The sequence below is a fragment of the Chiloscyllium punctatum genome, chromosome 29, assembly GCF_047496795.1.
Source record: "Chiloscyllium punctatum isolate Juve2018m chromosome 29, sChiPun1.3, whole genome shotgun sequence".
Taxonomy (NCBI): domain Eukaryota; kingdom Metazoa; phylum Chordata; class Chondrichthyes; order Orectolobiformes; family Hemiscylliidae; genus Chiloscyllium; species Chiloscyllium punctatum.
The window spans coordinates 22,614,912-22,634,820 of NC_092767.1; the positions used below are offsets into that span (position 1 = coordinate 22,614,912).

General features: G+C 45.3%; 1 non-coding gene across 1 annotated transcript; it reads left to right on the plus strand.

Annotated features, from left to right (window-relative positions):
- Window positions 1-19,139: 19,139 nt before the first annotated feature.
- On the plus strand, window positions 19,140-19,221 carry trnas-uga (transfer RNA serine (anticodon UGA)). Its single transcript has one exon. It is a non-coding gene; the product is annotated as a tRNA-Ser (tRNA).
- The last annotated feature ends 688 nt before the right edge of the window (window positions 19,222-19,909 follow it).

A 19,909-nucleotide genomic window follows, 5' to 3' on the forward strand; every position in this document is an offset into this window, starting at 1 on the left:
CTGCATCAAATTCTCAAATTGCCAATTCTGCACTAATCCACCCTTTCGTCATGAACTGAAGAAACTCTCCCACTGAGTTTTGCCTTGCCCCAACTCTCCTGTTTTGCTGTTTCCTGACAAACATCTTCCACATAATGGTTTACTGCTCAAAGTTTTTTCATTACTGGCACCCTACATCGAATGGCCACTTTCCTGCACTTTACAACATTTCTCCGACTTACTGATTCCTGTCCGTGTTCTCCATTTAACTATTCTCTGTTCCAACTCTGCATGCTTTAAGCACCCCACACCAATTCTCGAATTCAATATTGCCCTGAAGCAATTCTCATGTTCATTGATACCCAAACCAACTTCTCCCAGTGTGGGGAACGCCACTCTGATTCTGTGAGATAGTGTTGCCATACCCCAATTCGCTGTTAAAGTTCCACTGTGCAATTTTTCCATTTTGTGGTTCGTGCAACAATTATCCCCAAAACAGCTTCACTTCCGTGCACCATTCTCCCATTTTCGAATCCTGCACGAATCTTCTTTTCATCAGCAACTGCACCTCCACCACATTTAATATTATTCAGCACCAGTTCTAGCACGTCTTCCACCAATTCTCTACTTTCGGGACATCTGCACCAACTCTCCCATTATTGATGCCCTGCGTCAATTGTCCCATTGCGTTTCTTTCCTGATACACTTCCTCCACGTATTGGCTTCCCAGCCCCAAAGTTTTCTTTTCCATTTCTTGGTGGGCGGACTCGAATCTCGACTTTACTGCTGCTTGCAAAATTGTTCCTTCTCAATGATTCCCTCCCCCTATTCTTCCATTTAGTGGTGTTCTGCTAAAATTCTTTAATGAATAGGCAATTTGTACTAAGTTTCCAAGATAATGGCACTGTGCAACAATTCTCCCGTTTACTGATACCCAACAATTCTCCCACTGCCTGACACCCTGACACCTGTCGTGGAAATTTAATCGACTCGAATCAACTGCTCGCAAGAGCAAAGGAAAGACTTTATTTTTCCACCTCTGCATGCAGAGCGGCCAATACACTTGGCAAAAGTGCCATATGTAAGGGCTGTGAACAAGATTCACATATTCGTGTTATACTATTCTTATCACATGCTCAAGGACAAGTGTTGGGAAACATTCGAGCTCATATTTTCTCATTCCCATTCCTTTATGTTTTTATGTTTTACGAAGCTTTTTTTCTGAACTCGGCTGCTCGCAAGGCCAGGTGAAATGTTTGCAAAGTTCCACAAAGACAAGCTGACTCCTCGACACAGAATTCAGCAAAGTGTTTGCATATTTCAGCGAAGTATTAAATTTTGCAAAACATTCTCTGACAGATTTCATAGTAAATGTTAATTTTGTTAATTTTCCATTACATTTTCCAAATTTTTGTCATTTTACAACAAGAACAACAACCAAATAAAAAGCCAGATAGCTATATATCAAAAATAGTTTATGAACACCAGGCATTTCCTCAGACACCACCTAACTCTAACAAGGCTTTGTGGTGGTTTTTCCATTTCCCTGGTTTGCCAGATACACAGCCCATCTTCACACGTCACATTCGTCAACGTCGCTGGAGGGTGCGGACAAGCAATCGGATTCCTTCTTTGGGGCCACTGATAGTTTAACATTTCGTATCCTACTGCATTCATAAGCAAGTGGTGTAGGCTGGTACACAACTAGGGTCTTATTCAAAGCAGTATGAGTAAGACCAGTCCTAAAACTAATAGAACGATAAGGGTCCATTACCCCCATCCTCCATCAGGGACGTGAGCCATCGGGAGGAGAAGTCATCTGAACGTGGAGGCGGTCATTTAGCTGCCTTCATACCATTTATTAAACCAGTAATATTTTAGGACTCATCAGGAACATTAATACAGCACGAGGTACCTAACATTTTGCAGACGCCCCCTCTCTCTGCCGTCAGGATGTCGAGTACTAATCGATTTTGTGTCACTGCTTCCTAACCGCCATTAACTCAGTGTTAATGAGTGCTAGGCCTTCCTCCGTCTTATTTGCGAATACACCATATGCGAGGATGTTCTGCGAGTGTGTACCCATTCCAATGCAGAGGGATGCCCCTTCGAGTTCGGCAATTGCTGCCTTTTAGGGCGAACACTGTTGTGTTGAGTGGATAGTATCGCGGTGTAGCAGCACCCCTTTCTCCCCGGGGGAGTGGTGGTACCCTTTCTCGCCACCTGCTCATGTTATACCTGCCATCCTGATTGGATTAGATTACTTACAGTGTGGAAGCAGGCTTTTCCGCCCAACAAGTCCATACAAACCAGTCAAAGCGCAACCCACCCATACATTTACCTAACACCTAACAATACGGTCAATTTAGCATGGCCGATTCACCCGACCTGCACATCTCAGTGACTGTGGGAGAAAACTCACGCAGACACAGGGAGAATGTGCAAACTGCACCCTGTCAGTCGCCTGAGGCGGGAATTAAACCGGAGTCTCTGGCACTGTGAGGCAGCAATGCTAACCACTGTGCCACCATGCCGCTCATGTTCTGACCATTGATAAAGGAACAAGCAATGTTTATGGTCGTATCATTTGTGTATGTTGCTGTACAAGAGTCATTGTTCAAGTACAGCATCAAGGTACACTGGGAGATACCCAAACGGAGTCTCCCCCGATTGGTGCAAATACACGTTTCTCCCCTGCAATCCACTATCTGGAATGCTGTGGACGGTAACGTGTCAGGTTTGGGGCTGTAGTTAGCCTGGAGTTCGGGTGGTGACACGAGATTTGCCCAAATTGCCCCCCACTATCATGGTCAGGCTAGTCACCTCCCGTGGAAGCAGACAGCTGGCATTTCTCGCCAGGCTCTCAGTAATTTGCTGGGTAGTCTACCTTTGGGCTGTGTGCAAACATTTCCAACAAGTGTAGCCAACGTCTAATCTCTCGTTTTGTCTTATGCCCAAAGCACATGCTCTATTCCCTTCACATCTAACAATGACCCTTCGCAGCTCCCAACCTACTGGAGTCGCATTTACGCCATTTATATCCAGCAGGCAAATTCCCCTCCTGCTTTAAATTCGCTCTCTCGCCACAGCCGTCTCCCTTCGGGTTCGGGTGTGTCATTAATGACCTTTTCCCGGATTGGGGTTAGGTCCATGATCTGGTTTGATTGGTTGCCATGACCCACTGCTCCTATCGTCTGTAGTACATTCTGCACTGCATCTCGGAGGGCGGGGGTCGGGCGACTGCACCATGTATTCACCTGTCTACGATGTCAGAGAAGGATCTATCTCTTCCACACCACGAGACTCCCTCATTGCTCTTCTGAGTCTTACTTTGATCATAGAATATCTATTTCCCATGTCAGATGCCCCTTTTGGCGTGGTGGCTACAACTAAATGCCAGTTAACCGCGTGGCATGGATCCCTGCATAAATCTTAATTATCCAATTTATAGTCGACCTTGTTACTGAACGGCTATGGGTCGCATTTAAAGATCCACTTCGTCCTATCAGTTAAGATTACCGTCAGCTGCCGCATCCCAGACACCCCTGCCCTTTTGAATAGTCCTACCAGGGCGCTTGCCAACAGTGTGAACTGGGGCAGCCCCACATTTGCTTAAGTCTTCTAATAAATACTGGCTCTAAATTGGCTTTGGTGTTGTGCGATGTCTCCTCAGTCCCAGCTGCACGTTTGTAATGGCTGGTGTGTATCCACGTGGCTGTTCCGGCGACCTTAACAGCTATCTGTGCTGTAAGACATACTTGAAACGGTCCCAGCCACCTCATCGCCTTCCTGTTTTCCCTCCTGAAGTCTTGCACCACCATTCAGGCTCCAGGTTATAGATCCCTTCTGCTGATTGGGATAGTGCTGTCTTCAGTTGATTCTGTATTTGGGACAGAAGTGTAGAGAGTTTCATGCAGTAACACAACATCTCATCCTCACAGTGGCCTGTTATCTGGCTTCCCTTACGTCTCGGGACAAATCCTGTGTTTGGCGGCCTACGAAACAAAACTTCAAACGGGCTAAGGTTCACTCTCCCTCTCCTCCTAGATCTCATACACATTAGCACAATTGGAAGTGCCTTTGTCCATGTCATCCCTAGTTCCTCACAGCATTTTATCATTATATTTTTTAAGGTAGAATTTTCTCTTTCCGCTGCCCTACCGCTCGTTTGGTGGTAGGCACAGTGTTATCCCATGTTTATTCCCAAATACTCACTAATCTGCTGTAGGGCATTATGGACACATGGTGTCCCACTGTCACTACTAAGCCTAGAGGGTAGGTTTGCTCGCTGATCTGTAGGTTTGATATCTAGACGTTTCAGTACCTGACATATGGAGGTTACTGGGCTAGTGTCGGTTAAGTGGGCTTGGATTGGCGCAACATCAAGGGCCAAAGGGCCTGTACTGCCCTGTACTTTTCTATGTTCTATGTTCTCGGTAACATCATCAGTGACGAACGCCAAGTGAAGAGAAACTGTTTTCTCCTGCTTTATAGATATATGTTTGTCCAGGATGAGGTACCTGTGGTTTGTGGTGATGCCATTTCCTGTTCGTTTTCTGAGGGGTTGATAGATGCTATCTAGATATACGTCTTTTTTATGGAGGTGTGGTTGGAGTGCTAGGACTCAAGCAATTCTCTGGCATGTCTTTGCTTAGCCTGTCCCAGGATAGATGTGTTGTCCCAGTCGAAATGGTGTTTAAATTTCATCCGTGTGAAGGGCTACGAGGGAGAGAGGGTCGTGTCTTTTTGTGGCTAGCTGGTGTTCTTGATTCTGGTGGCTAACTTTCTTCCTGTTTGTCCTACGTATTATTTGTGGCAGTCCTTGCATGGAATTTTGTAGACGACGTTGGTTTTGTCCATGGGTTGTACTGGGTCTTTTAAATTTGTTAGTTTTGTTTAGACTGTTGGTGGGATTCTGCGGGGTCTTAATAGTCTCGCTGGCACTTCTGAGGCTTCATTGATGTATGAAAAGGTAGATAGGGTTTCTGGCTGTGTTAGGTCTACTTGTCGTGGTTTGTTCCTGAGGAATCTGTGGACTGTATTTTTTAAGTATCCGTTCTTCTTGAATACGTTTTATAGGTGGTTCTCCTCTGTTTTCCGAAGTTCGTCTGTGCTGAAATGTGTGGTGGATCGTTGGAATAGTGTTCTGATACAGCTTCCTTTTTGCGTGTTGGGATGGTTGCAGTTTTAGTTAAGTATTTGGTCAGTGTTTGTCGGTTTGCTGTATATGCGGACACACAAGAGAATTCCGAGAGGCCTCGCACTACAATCACAACGCCATAAACAAACACATAGATCGATTTACCATCTGTCAACCCCTCAGAAAACGAATCGGAAATGATATCACCACAAACCCCAGGAACCCCATCCATAACAAACATATAAATAGAAAGCAGGAGGCAACATCTTCACTTCATTTGGAGGTCGCCATTGATGATGTTACCTAGACAGGTAATGAAACGTCTGGATATCAAACCTACAGCTCAGCGAGCAAACCTACACCCTAAACCTCAACCTGAGCTACAAACCTTCACAAACCTTGGGACTACTAAGCCTCTCAGGGATGCTCCACCTCGGAATTAATTCAGTTAGGAAAGCTTTGGTTATGGCACTGGCGTTCTGTTTAGCCGTGGGGAACGCTTGCACCCATTTGGAAAACATATCACCTATTACCAGACAATACCTCTTTCCTTCGCAGGGTGTTAGTTCGGTAAAATCCAGTTGTAAATGTTCAAATTGTTTTTGGGGTTTCGGAAGTGCTACATGACTCATCTGTATTCCCCTCCCCACATTATTGTGGCACAGATAACACATCGTTCACAATATTTCTGGAAGTCATGATTAAATCCCTCAGTGTACCACTGTGCTGAAATGCTGTCATATCTACCCTCTTTTGACACATGTTCCTTCCCGTGTGTCAGTTTAGCATAGAATGGAAATAATGATCGTGGTAGGAAAGGTTTAACATTGGGGCCACACCATACCCCGTACCTCAAACTGCACTCTGCTTTTTCCCACTCAAACGTGTCTTTGTGGGTGGCACGGTGGCACAGTGGTTAGCACTGCTGCCTCACAGTGCCAGAGACCCGGGTTCAATTCCCGGGCGACTCTCTGTGTGGAGTTTGCACATTCTCCCCGTTTCTGCGTGGGTTTCCTTCGGGTGCTCCGATTTCCTCCCACAGTCCAAAGATGTGCCGTTCGGATGAATTGGTCATGCTAAATTGCCCGTAGTGTTAGGTAAGGGGTAGATGTAGATGTCGATGTAGGGGTGTGGGTGGGTTGAGCTTCGGCGGGGCGGTGTGGACTTGTTGGGCCGAAGGTCCTGTTTCCACACTGTAAGTAATCTAATCTAATTCAAGCCTGGACTTCGTGTGTGACTCCCGTACATCTGCTCTTGGGGTAAGGATTTTTGTCATTCCCATTTCAAACTGATCATTTATCGGCAGCTGGGCTGCTGTCCTTGCCACTGAGTCTGCCCTTGCATTTCCTTGAGAAACGGAATCGTTATTTTTCGTGTGGGCATCATATTTAAACACATCGATTGATTTAGGCAATAGGACCGCTTCCAAGAGGTCAGAAATCTGATCACGGTGTGTGATGGGCTTTCGGGTGAAGGTCAAGAAGTCCCTGTATTTCCACAGGGTTCCAACATCATGTGAAACTCCGAGTGCATATCTGCTATCGGTTAAATATTCGCTGTCTTTCCCTTCGCTAATTTACATGCCTCAGTCAATGCAACCAGCTCCGCTGCTTGCGCTGACAGTTGAGAAGGGAGTGATCCCGCTTTGAATACCTCATGGGTAGTTACTACAGCATCCCCAATACAATTCTGGCCTATCTCCTTACTCCTGAATGCTGACCCATCCACAAAAAAGACGCCATATTTGGATTCTGAAGTGGTCAATTCTGCAAGTCTTGTCGAGGCAGCACATTTCATTAATTACAGCAGTACAATCATGTGGGTCTCCGTCTCCTTCTCTAGTGAGAGGACTAGCAGCATTAAGGACGTTACATCGTTTTATTGCAATGTTAGGCTTCTCCAAGAACACAGTATTGTATCTGACTCAACGTGCTGCCGACGTATGTGCTGTCTTTTGCTCGGAAAGCAGTAAGGATACTGCATGTGCGATCAGTTTGGTTAAGTCGCCATAGCCGATTATATCGCAACCACAACTCGCAGGCATTTACGCAATCCTGCCGCTACGAGGTCAAGCTTAGCCGAAAAATAAGCTGCCAGCCGAAATTTTCCCCCATGATCCTGCAACAACACAGATGTCATGCAGCGATGTTTTTCATCTACCATTTGACAGAAGGCTTGTTTGGATTCGGAATCCACAGAGTAGGTATACTTTGAAACGACTTTTTCAATTCAACTCGGCCGCTGGGATCCATTGCAACGGACCTTGGTTCTGCTACCTTTTTCCATGGGCCATGTCACTTCAGGGCACCTCATGATTTGTGTACTGTCGGATAAACGTACTTCAGTCGGAGCGTATGCCCAAAAAGGAGAGCAATTGTTTCCTCATATGAGGCCTTGGAATTTGCTGAATTACTTGCACTCTGTCTTGACCTTCCTTTGGTATTCCCTTGTTCAGATATTAAGTGACCGAAGAACTTCACCTGTTGTTGCATAAATCGAAGCTTTGCGAGACTGGCTTTGTGCCCTTCCCTCGTGCAATGCAAGGGAATCCTTCTCACATTGTTCCTCTGTCAGTGCTACTATTAAGCAATCGTCTACAGTTTGCAGAAGCGCAGACCCAGGGGTGAAAACAAGAGTCTGCAGACTTCTGCATAGAGCCTCCAGACTCCTGCATAGAGCCTCATTACATATGGTGGGTGACTCACAGTAACATTGACAAAGTCGTGTGAACTCGTAAGATTTCCCTTTGAATGAAAAAGCGAACCAGAATTGACTATCTGGATGCACCATTCCACTAAAGAATGTATTTGCTTAATCCACAGCAGGGAACCATTTCCTGTCCGGTGGAAATTGAGCTAATACAGTATCGGGTTTGGGAACATTTGATGCGCGCAGGACAACACTGTTATTGACTGCCTGCAGGTCTTGAACAAACCTGCATTCCTCCGGTTCACTTGGAATTTTTGCCTTTTTGATCAGAAAAATTGGATTATCTCTCTAGCCTTTGGGAAGGATTGAAAGACTGGAGTAACTACATCCATGGCCTCGGGTTTTAACGGGTATTGTGCTCTGCAAGGCCGATACTCCGACTTCGTGGTCACTCGTATTGGTTCACAACCTCGTATATGCCCCACATCATGTTTGCCTTTTACCCATAATTCAGTAGGGACCGTTATTAATCTTGGATCTGAGAAGTTTATCTTAGGGAAACGCCAGGCCAGCCTTCTAGGCTCTTCAGGGCTAGAGGGGGTGACCTCGACTGTTCTAGTGCCTGAGTTAGACAAATTAATTTCTTCCTATATGTCCGCACATCTGCATTGAACCACATACCACATCGTCCCAGAACACCCAAAATTTCGTTCTTTATGCCTTTAGTACCCATGGCCCCAAATCCTGCCACCAGTCACTGGACACCTTCGCCAGTGACACGCGAGGAAAATAGCCTTCCACATCAGAAATATAGAGCTTACTTGCGGTCGCAGGTACTTTACATAAGTTCACACTGACTGCACATCTGCCATCCCTTCAATAAAATTTGTACAATAACAACTGACCTGGTTTAACCAATCTCCTGAACCAATACTTCTCTTATGGTTCCTCAGGGCTATCGTGGTGTATGTTTGCTGTGCAGTGCAGCATATTCCCGCAAAAAAAAATCGGTGTTAAAAGGATTAACATGGTTACCTGCTTCCAGGGTGAGTGAATTACTCACTGAACTTATTGCTCTCTGGCTTAATCGCCACTCATAGACATACACCAGGGGTCGTGGGTTGTATTTTACAGTTTACACTTGTGAATCTTCCCTTTGAATTACCTGCAAGCCCATCGGAGTACTGAGCAAATACAACCCCAGTCTCACTATGAGATTCTAAGCCATGAAATGTAAAGGACAGAATTCCACTAACAAAATTGAGAATTAGAATGGATACACATTACTGATTTCACACAATATGGGTGCGGTAAAACTCTCTCATATCACGATGCCTGATGACTCCATTGAGTTCAGGAACATTCCACTCATCTTTATTGGCGTCAACTCTCTGAACTGTCTTGATTTGAGGAGTGAATATGCTGGCCATGTATCTACCAAAAAGGTAACTGGTGTACCTTCCACATATAACATAGAGATAGTTGTTGTTCTGTTCGCCGAGCTGGGAATTTGTCTTGCAAACGTTTCGTCCCCTGTCTAGGTGACATCCTCATGGCTTGGGAGCCTCCTGTGAAGCACTTCTGTGCTGTTTCCTCTGGCATTTATAGTGGCCTGTCTCTGCCGCTTCCGGTTGTCAGTTCGAGCTGTCCGCTGTAGTGGCCGGTATATTGGGTCCAGGTCGATGTGTTTGTTGATAGAGTCTGTGGATGAGTGCCATGCCTCTAGGACTTCCCTGGCTATTCTCTGTTTGGCTTGCCCTATAATGGTAGTGTTGTCCCAGTCGAATTCATGTTGCTTGTCGTCTGTGTGTGTGGCTACTAAGGATAGCTGGTCGTGACGTTTCGTGGTTAGTTGGTGTTCGTGTATACGGATCGTTAACTGTCTTCCTGTTTGTCCGATGTAGTGTTTTCTGCAGTCCTTTCATGGGATTTTGTACACTGCATTAGTTTTGCTCATGTTGGGTATCGGGTCCTTTGTTCTGGTGAGTTGTTGTCTGAGCGTGGCTGTTGGTTTGTGTGCTGTTATGAGTCCTAGTGGTCGCAGTAGTCTGGCTGTCAGTTCAGAAATGCTCCTGATGTATGGTAGTGTGGCTAGTCCTTTGGGGTGCGGCATGTCCTCGTTCCGTTGTCTCTCCCTTAGGCATCTGTTGATAAAATTGCGAGGGTATCCGTTTTTGGCGAATACTTTGTATACGTGTTCCTCTTCCTCTTTTTGTAGCTCTGGTGTGCTGCAGTGTGTTGTGGCCCTTTTGAATAGTGTCCTGATGCAACTTCGTTTGTGTGTGTTGGGGGTAGTTGCTTTCATAGTTTAGGACTTGGTCTGTGTGTGTGGCTTTCCTGTAAACCTTTGTGGTGAATTCTCCTTTCGGTTTTCTCTGTACCATCACGTCAAGGAATGGGAGTTGGTTGTCCTTTTTTCTTCTCTAGTGAATCGAATTCCTGTGAGTGTGGCGTTGATGATCTGGTGTGTGTTCTCTATTTCTGTGTTTTTAATTATTACAAAGGTGTCATCCACGTATCTGACCCAGAGTTTGGGTTGAAGTTGTGGTAAGACTGTTTGTTCTAACCTTTGCATTACTGCTTCTGCTATGAGTCCAGAGATCGGTTAGCCCATGGGTGTTCCGTTGATTTGTTCGTATATTTGGTTATTGAATGTGAAGTGTGTTGTGAGGCACAAGTCCAGTAGTTTAAGTATGCCGTCTTTATTGATATGTTCAACGTCCTGTTGTCTGTTCTGTCTGTCCAGCAGGTTGGCTGTTGTTTCTTTGGCTAGTTTTTTGTCGATTAAGGTGAACAGTGCTGTTACATCGAATGAGACCATAGTTTCTTCCTTGACTATGTGTATATTTCTGATGATGTCCAAGAATTCCTGTGTCGATTGTTTAGATTGTCTTGATCCGCTGATCAGGTGTTTCAGTTTCTGCGGTAGTTCTTTGGCCAGTTTGTGTGATGGTGTCACTGGTAGTGATACTATGGGTCTGAGTGGGATGTCTGGTTTGTGCACTTTGGGTAGTCCATAGAATCTGGGGGTGTTTTTGCTTTCAGGGTTCATTCTTTGTCGATCAGACCTGGTTATCTGTCCGTTTTTTGTAGATTCCTCAGTGTGTTGTTTATCCTGTTGGTGAGCTGTGGCGTGGGGTCAAACTCCCTTTTTTGGTAGGTGTTGGTTTCTGCAAGTAATTGTTGTGCTTTTTGCATGTACTGTACTTTGTCCAGGATGACCGTCATTCTGCCTTTGTCTGCTGGTAGTATAATTATGTTCTTATCGTTTCTTAGTGATTTTAGTGCTTCCCTCTCCTTGGTGTTGAGGTTATGTGTTTGTTTTTTTCTTGTTATCAGCGGTACGATACTTTGTCTCACAGTTTGTTGTGTCTCTTCTGTCAGTCCATTGTCCCTAAGTGTGCATTCTAGTGCTGCTAGGAAGTCTGCTGTCTTGGCGTCCCTGTGGTTGTAGTTGAGTCCCTTGGCCAGTATTGTTCTTTCCCTGTCTGTGAGCTGTCTGTCGGAGAGGTTTGTAACCCAGGTGTGTGTTGTGGTGTCCTCTTCTTTGTGTGTTAGTTTGGCCATTTTTTCTTTTAGTGCCTTTTTTTGCGGTGTGTGGTCCTGTTCTGTCCTATGGTGATGGCCTGTTCTATGGTCCGGGTCCATTCCTGATTGGTGGTTTTTGAAATTAACGATTTTTGGCGCGCAATTTCTTGACTGTATTTGTGTAGTCTGTTGTGAGCGTCTGTAATCATTACCTGGATCATCCTGAATCCGTTCTGTCTGGCTGTGTCCCTGGCTTGTGGATTGTTGACTGGTGGTCTGTATCTGACACATGGTGGAAGTATTCGATTCTTTGTAGCATTCATGCAGGAACCGGAGTTGTTCGTATGTGGCGCTTAGGCGGTTGGCACAGGATTCCCATTTCCTAGTTTGTCTTAGCGTCTCCCGCCCATAGGTGTTCAAAGTTTGGGAGAAGATTTGTAGCTCGGGTGCTCGTTGTTGTGATTCTGTTCGCCGAGCTGGGAATTTGTCTTGCAAACGTTTCGTCCCCTGTCTAGGTGACATCCTCAGTGCTTGGGAGCCTCCTGTGAAGCGCTTCTGTGCTGTTTCCTCCGGCATTTATAGTGGCTTGTCTTTGCCACTTCCGCTTCCTTCTCTCTCTCCTCCAACGGTGACCTCAGCATTTGCAACTGAATATTACTAAGACTTCCTTCCTCCAGAAAAACACATTCCTTGATTTACATTTTTAACTGCTTTACAGAAACTGGGCCATAATTATTTAGCATATATTGTATTTTTTTTGACCATTCCGAGTTGTCTGTCGACCCTCTTTTTGTTTGCTCTTGCTGGAGCCGATTTTCATGGATATTGGAAAAGTGTTCATTCTCTCTGCCTGTCTCTCTGTCTGTCTATCTGTCTATCTCTCTCTCTCTCTCTCTCTCTCAGGATACCATAATCTTCTCTTTGCCAATATAACTTGCTTTTACCTCCCAGAGGTCCCCTCTCATTGGGCATGACGGCCTAATTGCCTTGGTTTTCACAAACCAAGAACCCACATAACCGGTACAGCTTTGGCGACTCCAACGCGGCCCATGGTTACTCCAAGTCTCAAACCAACGTTAATCTTGCTGTCACTTAACCTCTCTTGAGACGGCAATCCTTTCCCTTGAGTTTTTCTCGAATACTGTGCGAGAGTTCACTAGTTCCTCTTCCTGGTTCGTATATTCTCTTCGAAAAAGTCTCTATGTTGGATTACTTTAGCCACAACTCTTAACCTGACCCGATTTGATTCGGAACGCGACTCTGCGGCGATCCACTTATCCCACGTCCTCTCACTCAAAGGGGCCAATTCAGCGCTCGAGATGAAGTGAAAGACCTTCAAGGCAGTGGTGCGTACACCTCCTGGGAATCTTCAAAATCTTACCCAGTCGCAGGGTCCCAGACGAGATTACTGCCGTGGAATTTAAATCGACTCGACGCAAATGCTACCAAGAGCAAATAAAAAGTTTATTTTTGATGTTTGCGGAATGGACCCGACACATTTGCAAGACGCCTCATAAAATGGAGCCTGACGGTTTTCACATATTCCCTTTATACGATATATCACCTTGCCATATCACACCTCAAGCCGGAAACCTGGATCAGTCGAGTTCCTTTCCACACATGGAGTTGTTTTTTTTCTAATTCATTGACTGCTGATATAATAGATTATTGGCGTTGAGAGCCAGCTGTAAATTAGGTTGAACTTTACATTTTTTTCTGTCTTTTTGCAAAGTTAGGTCCATACTTCTTTGTTTCAACCATGCTTTCACAGATTTCACAAAAAATTATAATTTTCCATTACAGGGGATCAGACTGACAGTGACTGATGGAGTGACCATGATAGTGACACAATGAGGGTGAGGTGTCAGTGTGGTAGTGATGCAGACTGTGTGAGTGGATCAGGCCGATAGTTACGCAGTGAAGGGGTCAGAGTGATAGTGATGCAGTAAGTCTGAGGGATCAGACCAATAGTGACGCAGTAAGTGTGAGGTGGTCAGGGTGATAGTGAAGCACTTCGTGTGAGGGGTCAGTGTGACAGTGACGCAGTAAGAGTGAGTGGTCAGGCTGATAGTGACGCAGTAATTGGAAGGAGATCAGGCTGATCGTGATGCAGTAAGTGTTACTGTGTCGGCTGATCCTGACGCATAAAGTGGGAGGGTGAAAGTGACGTAGTAAGTGTGATGGGGTCAGGCAGAGTCTGACGCAGTGAGTGTGAGACAGTCAGGGTGATAGTAAGGGAGTAAGTGTGTGCGTTCAGGCTGGTAGTGACACAGTAGGTTGAGAGCGTCAGGCAGATAGTGGCCAATAAAAGTGAGGTGTTAGGGGAATAGTGACGCAGCAAGTGTGAGGTGTCAGGCTGTTAGTGATGCAGTAAGTGTGAGGGGTCAGTCTCATAGTGAAGCAGTAAGTGTGAGGGGGTCAGGCTGATAGAGATGCAGCAAGTGTGGTGGGGTCAGGCTGATCGTGTCACAGTGTGTGTGAGGTGTCAGGCTGATAGTGATACAGTAAGTGTCAGTGAGTCAGAGTGATCCTAATGCAAGAAGTGAGAGGGGACAGGGTGATAGTGACGCAGTGAGTGTGAGGGGATCAGCGTGATTCTAACAGTGTAAGTGTGAGTGTTCAGACTGATATTGATGCAGTATGTTGAGGGCGTCAGGCTAATACTGGCCAGTAAGTGTTAAGTAACAAGGTGATAGTGATGCAGGAAATGTGAGGAGTTAGACTGATACACACGGTGAAATTGTGAGGGGTCAGGCTGATAGTGATGCGGGAAGTGTGCGAGTGTCAGGCTGATAGTGACGCAGTAAGTGTGTTGGGAGCAGTTTGATGGGAATGCAATAAGTGTGAGCGGCTCTGGATGATAGTGACAGGTCACTATGAGGGGGAGGATGGTAGTGGTCCAGTGAGTGTGAGGTGTCAGGATGACAGTGAAGCAGACTCTCATTGTGATGGTGACATGGCAATGTGATGGGGTCAGGGTGACAGTGACGCAGATGCTTTCAGGAGGTCAGATTGTAGTGATGCAGTAATTGTGAGGGGTCAGGGTGATACTGACGCAGTGAGTGTGAGATATCAGTGTGATAGTGATGCAGAACATTTGAGGGGCCAGGCTTATAGTGACGCAGTATGGGCAAGGGGTCAGGGTGACAGTGATGTAGATGCACTCATAGGGACAGGTTGTAGTAAAGCTGGAAGTGTGAGTGTCTCAGGCTGATAGTGATGAAGTAAATGCGAGGGGGTAAGGCAGTTAGGAATGTAGTAAGTGTGCAGGGGTAGTGCTGGAAGTGACGCCGTACATGTGAGTGTCGAAGCTGATAGTGACGCATTAAGTTTGAGGGCATCAGGCTGATCTTGACGCAGTAAGTGTGACGTTGTCAGGATGATAGTTACGCTGTAAGTGTGTGGGGCACAATGCTCTTGACGCTGTAAGAGTGGGGAGTCAGGGAGATAGTGACGCAGTAAGCATGAGTGGGTCAGCCTGATCGTGATGCAGTATATGTGAGGGAGTTCGCCTGGTACTGGCGCAGTATGTGTGATATGGTCAGGCTGATATTGATGCAGTTAGTGTGTTGGGGTCAAAGTGATAGTGACACAATAGGTGTAAGCGGCTCAGGATGATAGTGACACAGTGGGTGTGAGATACCAGTGTGATAGTGATGCAGTAAGTGTAAGGGGTCAGGATGACCGTGAAACTAAGTGTACGGCCCTCAGTGTGATACTGCCACAGCAAGTGTGGGTTTGTCAGGGTGTAAATGAAGTCGTAAGTGAGAGAGGGGCATTGCGATAGTGTTGCAGTAAGTGTGAGGGGGTCAGGCTGATAGTGACACAGTCAATGTGACGGGGCAGTGTTTTAGTGACAAGATAAGTGTGAGGCGTCAGTCTGATACCGACACAATAAATGTGATGGAGTCAGGCTGATAGTGACACAGTAAGTGTGAGGGGTCAGCCTGATAATGACACAATAAGTGTAAGGATTCAGGGTGATAGTAACATGTGAAGCGTGATGGCGCGATTGAAAGTGACGCAACAAGTGTGTGGCCGTTAGGCTGATGGGGACGCAATAAAATGGCAAAGACTGTGTGAGTGGGCCAGGGTGATAGTGACACAATCAATGTGAGGAGGTCGGGGTGAGAGTGACGAAGTAAATGAGAGAGGATCAGAGTGAGAGTGACACAGTAAGTCTGAGGGGTCAGACTGATATTGACACAGTAAGTATGAAGGGGTCAGGCTGAGAATGACACCGTCATTGTGAGGGGGGAGAGTTTTAGTTATACAGTAAGTGTGAGGCGTCAGACTGAAACTGATACAAAAAGTGTGAGTGGGTCGGGGTGATATTGACGCAATACGTCTGAGGGGTCAGGCTGACAGTGACGCAGTCAGTGTGATGGGGCAGAGTTTTAGTAACATGATAAGCGTGAGGCGTCAGTCTGGTACTGACACAAAAAGTGTGACGGAGTCAGGCTGATAGTGACGCAGTAGGTTTTAGAAGTGAGGGTGATATTAACATAGGAAGTGCGAGGGCATCACTGATAGTGACGCAATATGTGTGTGGCTGTCAGGCTGATAGTGACGCAGTAAAAATGAGGATGTCAAGGTGAAACTTGTGCAGTAAGTGTGAGAATGGGAGATGGACAGTGATGCAGTAAGTGTGAGGGGTTCACGCTGATATTGAGGCATGCAAGTGTGAGGGGTTAGGTTGATAGTGACGCTGTGTGCCGGCGGGTCCGGCTGATAATGACGCAGAAAATGTGAGTGCCTCAGTGTGACAGTGACGCATTACATGTGAGAGGGTCAGGGTGATAATGACAGAAAAAGTGTTAGGGGTTCAGGTTGATAGTGATGCTGTAATTATGAGCTTGATCAGCATGATAGTGAGGGGCTTAGGCTAATAGCGACACAGCAATTGTGAGGGGGGGTCAGGGTAGTGGTGACGCAAAATGTGTGAGCGGGTCAGGCTAATAGTGATGCAGTACGTGTGAGGTGTCAGGCCAATAGTGACGCAGTAATGGTAAGAGTGTTGGTGTGCTAGTGACGCAGTAACTGTGAGCCGCTCAGGATGATAGTGATGCAATAAGCATGAGGTTTCAGGTAGACACCCATGCAGTAAGTGTGACGTTTTTGGGGTGACAGTGACACAGACACTTTGAGGGTTTCAGTTTGAGAGTGACACAGGAAATGTGAGGGGACAGGATGAGAGTGACACAGTAAGTGTAAGAGGTCAGGCTGATAATGATATACTAATTGTGATGGAGTCAGGATAATAGTGGTGCAGTGAGCATGAGTTGTCAGGGTGATAGTGACACACACGGCGTGAATGGGATAGAGTTATAGTGATGCAGCAAGAATGAGGAGGTCAGAGTGATCGTGTGCAAAGTCTGGCTGAATGTGACGCAAGGAGAGTGAAAGGTTTAGTGTGATCTGGACGCACTAAGTTTGCGGGGTCAAGGTGATAGTGATGCTGTAAGTATGAGTGGGTCAGTCTGATAGTGACACAGTACATTTGAAGGGATCAGGCTGGTAGTGATGCAGTAAGCGTGAGGGGGTCAGGCTGATATTGATGCACTAAGTGAGAGAACGTCAAGGTGATGGTGATGCATTAAGTGTGAGCAGGTTAGAGAGAGAGTGACGCTGTTAGTGAGTGGGGTTTGGCTCATAGGTATGCAGTAGGTGTGCATGTGTCAGGGTGTGAGTGATGCACGAAGTATGAGGGTGCCAGAGGGATAGTGACGCATTAAGTATGAGGGGGTCAGAATGATTATGATGCAGTAATTCTGAGGGGATCAGAGAGATACCAACGCAGTAAGCATGAGGGGGTCAGGATGTTAGTGACGCTGTCAGTATGAGTGTTGAAGCTCATAGTGAAGCAGTAGGTGTGAGGTGGTCAGTGTGATTGTGGCGCAGTAAATGTGAGAGGGTCAAGGTGATAGTGACATAGTAAGTTTGAGGAAGCAGTGTTGTAGTGACACGGTAAGTGTGAGACGTCAGTCTGGTACTTACATAATAAGTGTGATGGAGTCAGGCTGATAGTGACACAGTAAGTGTCAGGAGTCAGGGTAATAGTAACATAGGAAGTTTAAGGGCGTGATTGATCGTGACAAAGTAAGTGTTTGGCATTCAGGCTGATAGTGACGCAGTCAAAATGATGGTCTCGAAGTGAAAGTGGCGCAGTAAATGTGAGGACGCCAGATGGATAGTGATGCAGTAAGTTTGAGGGGTTCACACTGATATTAAGACGGTAAGTGCGAGGGGTCAGGTCTATAGTGATGCAGGAAGTGTCGGCGGGTCAGGCTGATAGTGATGCATTCAAAGACCAAATATCCAAGGCTCACTGTAGTGCTGAATAGCGAGACTTCTCAAGGCGAAGACAAAAATCAATAGTTCTCATCCTGGTCATAATTCACAATGCTTCATTTTAAAATTGTCCTCTCCTGCTTCTCGATTCACCAATGAGGGAACAAAATTCAATTGCACCACCCGGTTTATCACTTCAAATATTTTGCAACTCTAAATGAGATTACCTCTCTTGTTTTGAAACTGTTAAAAAACACCGGATTTTCCCAATTTCAATACAAAGGACTAATGTTCATCCATGATATCAAGGCTAATCGCTATTCGTGGTATTCCTCATATGGCATTAGTATCTTTCCTAAATTGAGGATTATAATTCCTCATACTGTAGGCCAAGTGCGGTCGAACTGAGCCACAATACATTGGAAATAATACTTTGTTCTCGTGCTCTGAAATCCTTCTGCAGCTTTCACAACAGACTTCTAAAACTGCTACTAGATTTCATTGACTTATTAAACACTTCTCCAAGATGCAATTCCAAAAATCTGTACATCAGACGTTCTACTTCAAACCTTCGATAATAATCTCCACACATTTCCCTCCTGACAAGTGTGATAAAGTCAAATCGTTGCTATTTATTAAATCATGAGGGACATGGATAGGTTGACTCATCAAGGTGTTTTCCTGCTGGTGAGGAAGTCAAAATTTAGAAAACATTGTTTTAAAATTAGTTGGTAAGGATTTAAAAGGGACGTCAGGGGCAACTTTTTCAGTCGTGTCCAGAATGAGCTGCCAGAGAAATTGTTGGAGACTGATACAACTGTAACATTTAATGGCATCTGGATGGATATATGAGTAACAAGGTTTAGAGGGTTGTGGGCCAAATGTTGGCAAATGGGACCTATTAATTTGGGATAACTGTCCACCATGGTCAAGTTGGAAAGAAGGGCCACTTTCCATGTTGTATTGTTCAAGAACTTGATGACTCTAGAACAATCGCAAAAACTTTTCAAATAATTCCGTCAAGACGATTTCAAGTTCCAAATCTTCGGTCAATATTCCTCTTTTGTGCTCACAAGTTCATTACCTGATGTCAGAACTTACGGATTAGTTGCTGGATCCATTTCTGTAAATTGGTTCTGCATTCTTTCTAATTCCGATTTTTTTTTTACGAATGTAGCTAGTGTTTATGGACTTAGCATCAATATTTCTAATACTATATTTCGATGAATATTAAAACACAACAGCATATCTACTTCGGCACCAGATGACGAGCAATTGAGTCAAAATCGATCGGACGCAGTGAGACAATGATCCTCACTTCGTGTGGTGTACATCCGTGACTCTATAATTCAATGAAGAATCATTTCCACAACTTCAGCTGTGTCAGGATCTAGTTTGCGGTGAAAGCCTGTCAATCTGCTAAGGTAACGTTCGTCTGGGTCTTTGCAAAGGATTTGGCGAAATCTTTGGGTCTTGACAATTTATTCTTCAAACAAATTTCGTATTTCATGAATTCAGTTCTTTTACTATGAAAATTGGTAATGTGGATGCAGCTGTGATGGCCGAGAGGATAAGGCGTTGGAATTGAAGTCCAGTGGGGTCTCCCTGCGCAGGTTCGAATCCTGCTCACAGCGTTGACTCTTTTAAAAGTAATTAATTCCTTTGCAGAACTTGGATTTCGTGGAGCTTGAGCTTTGCATTCAATCGAAAGTAAATTTTCAACTGTGAAGATCCGAAGTAACTTCAAGATGTCTAATTGAATAAATTATATGTCGAGACACAAAAAGCCATCAACTTCCAACACGAATCAGTTTCCAAACATTTGTCGAACTATCGTGAAATTTGGATGTTCGGGAGGCGGGAGGCGTTGGGGTGGTGAAATTAAGCAAAACAAGAAGCAATGCAATACATTTACCTGCAGGTGATGAGTTTTTTTTAGGATCAGTTGAAAGTCAAGCTGAGAAAGTTCAACCTAATTTACAGCTGACTCTCAAGGGCAATTATCTATTATGTCAGCAGTCAATGAATTAGAAAAAACAACTCGATGTGTGGAAAGGAACTCGACTGGTCCAGGTTCCTGGCTTGAGGTGTGATAAGGCAAGGCGTTATCAGCGGAGTAGAATTTTCTGGAAATATGAGAAATGGAATGTTAACAGTCTTCTGCTGTCCACATTCGTAAGAAACTGTGCATTCAGAACTGAAATTGAAAATTAACGATGAAAATCAGACTTAGCCCTCTGTTTGTGGTGTAGTATTGTTCAGAAAAATAGGTTGTTGCTGAGACTAAAATTGACCAAAATAATCGATGGGGATCTTATCCAC